This window comes from Suncus etruscus, chromosome X (genome assembly GCF_024139225.1).
Source record: "Suncus etruscus isolate mSunEtr1 chromosome X, mSunEtr1.pri.cur, whole genome shotgun sequence".
NCBI lineage: Eukaryota > Metazoa > Chordata > Mammalia > Eulipotyphla > Soricidae > Suncus > Suncus etruscus.
This window is the reverse complement of record NC_064868.1, coordinates 57,839,809-57,841,764: the sequence shown is the minus strand read 5'-3', so window position 1 is coordinate 57,841,764 and position 1,956 is coordinate 57,839,809. Positions and strand designations below refer to the sequence as shown.

The 1,956-nt window shown below is 27.6% G+C and overlaps 1 non-coding gene across 1 annotated transcript; it reads left to right on the top strand.

The window, feature by feature from the left end:
* The first annotated feature begins 415 nt into the window (after positions 1-415).
* On the top strand, positions 416-545 carry LOC125999710 (small nucleolar RNA SNORA22). The gene has a single exon (XR_007492189.1). It is a non-coding gene; the product is annotated as a small nucleolar RNA SNORA22 (small nucleolar RNA).
* The last annotated feature ends 1,411 nt before the right edge of the window (positions 546-1,956 follow it).

Genomic DNA, 1,956 nt, shown 5'->3' with positions numbered 1-1,956 from the left:
GCCTCTAGCCTTCCTGCTGTTAACTGTGCTGGCCCCTCCCCGAGTTATCAGTGAAAGACTCTGCTTCACCTTGTTAGCCCTACACTTTGTCAGATATGTGTTATTAGGTTTAGTGCATTAAGTGGTGTAAAGTAATTATTAAAACATTAAAAAGCAACAAGAAAATAACAGCAATAAACTTTTTTTTTTCATGCCTCTCAGAAAATTTTAGAGCAAGGTCATAATTCTGTCACTTTACAGATAACAAAATGTTGGTAAAAGAAAAACTTCTTTGTGTTTTAAAATCCAAACGAACACAAAAGTGTTAAATTTAAGTCTTATATTTCTATTAAAAGTTTTATTTTAATTTTTAAAGTATTTACAAAATTATGTGAAAAATAATGTGGTTAGCCTTTTAAACAATATAGTTAATTTAATGCACAGTAAACACCTAAGTATGCTTTATAGTACCCTTAGTTTTAACTTTGTGCTACAGCAATGGTTGTTCTTTATTTCTGCATTGAAAGAACTATTATTTTAAGTGCATTCAAAATATCAGCACATTATATAAATCTGTATATTTGTGTCGCAGTGAAAAAATAATATTAATGAAAACTATATTATATATAATTTTATAAGTAATATATAAAAGTAACTAAACTTTATAAGCAAATTAACTAGTATTAAATATAATTTTAGTCTTAAGTTCTAGGTGTGTAAATGTATCAGATGTCTTTAACTATATTTTATAATAATCTAAGCATTTAGTTAATTTAGTATATAATATTTTTTACAAATTATTCACATAAAGTCTTCATAGTAAAAACAGTTGTTTGTTTTTTAAAAATCAGTTTTTATACCTTTAATAATCATAGTTCATGCTATTGTGTTTAATCATAAAAATTTTAACACTTTATTGCAGCTGTCTTACTGTTCTACTGCAAAACCAATTTAAAGAAAACCTATTCATTTACAGCAAATGATTTCATACTTCAGAGTGAAGACTCCTTCTACAGTGCTCATTAACCATTTTACTTAAAAAATTTTTACTGCTTATTAACCATTTTAATTAATGTTTTAAACTTCAAATTAAAATTGTTTTAAAAATGTTTTGTGTTAAATCTAAACCTTAAAATTTATTTTCAGCAAAGTTCCACTCCATCTACATTAAGTACTTCTCAAAACTAAAAAAGTTTTTCTACAAAAATTTTTTTCTTCTCACAAACATGCTAGCTAAATATTTAAAAGCGCTTGTCAATTTTTTATAAATAAGTCTTAAATCAATCCTTTTGTCTGTTTATGTGTCTGTTGTGATGAATGAAAGTGGCCACAAGTGTAAAATGTTGTGTTTAGTGTTGTTTTGTTTTGTCTGTTTATTTGTTATCTCTACATTTTATAATGATACAATTTTTAAAGCCTTATCCATTTTTCAAATTTCAATTAATTTTTTCAACCTAGTTCAGTCTGGTCAGTTCACAAACTGGCATCTTGCAACTAAAAATCATGTGTTAAAAATTATGTATTAAGCTAGCTTTGTCCTTCTAAGAACATGGCGGAAGGTGTGGGGGATGGCAAACCCCAGATTTCTCAATGGCCATCGGGGATAACTTTTCCCTGGAGAATTTCTGGACTTTGCAGTCACCCGGCTTTCCTGCTATGTGTAAGTTCAGGCCTATAAAATATGTATTTATGGCTAAAAAATAGTATCCAGCTTTAACATAATAACTAGAAGTTTAAGAAAAATCCTTTATATTGTTTAAAAAATTTTTTTATTAGCAATTGTTAATTATAAATTTTCTTTTATGCCAAAGTCTAACAAAAGTCAAATAACATTCCCGTGGTATTCAAAAATAACTAGTGTAATGTAAATTGCTAATGTTTTCTGCCTGTAAACCCAGGCCAAAGAACTAAGTAAATTCTTAATTTTTATAAAAAGTAACCATTTTGCCTCCTGCCAAGCTGTTTTCTTATAAACCT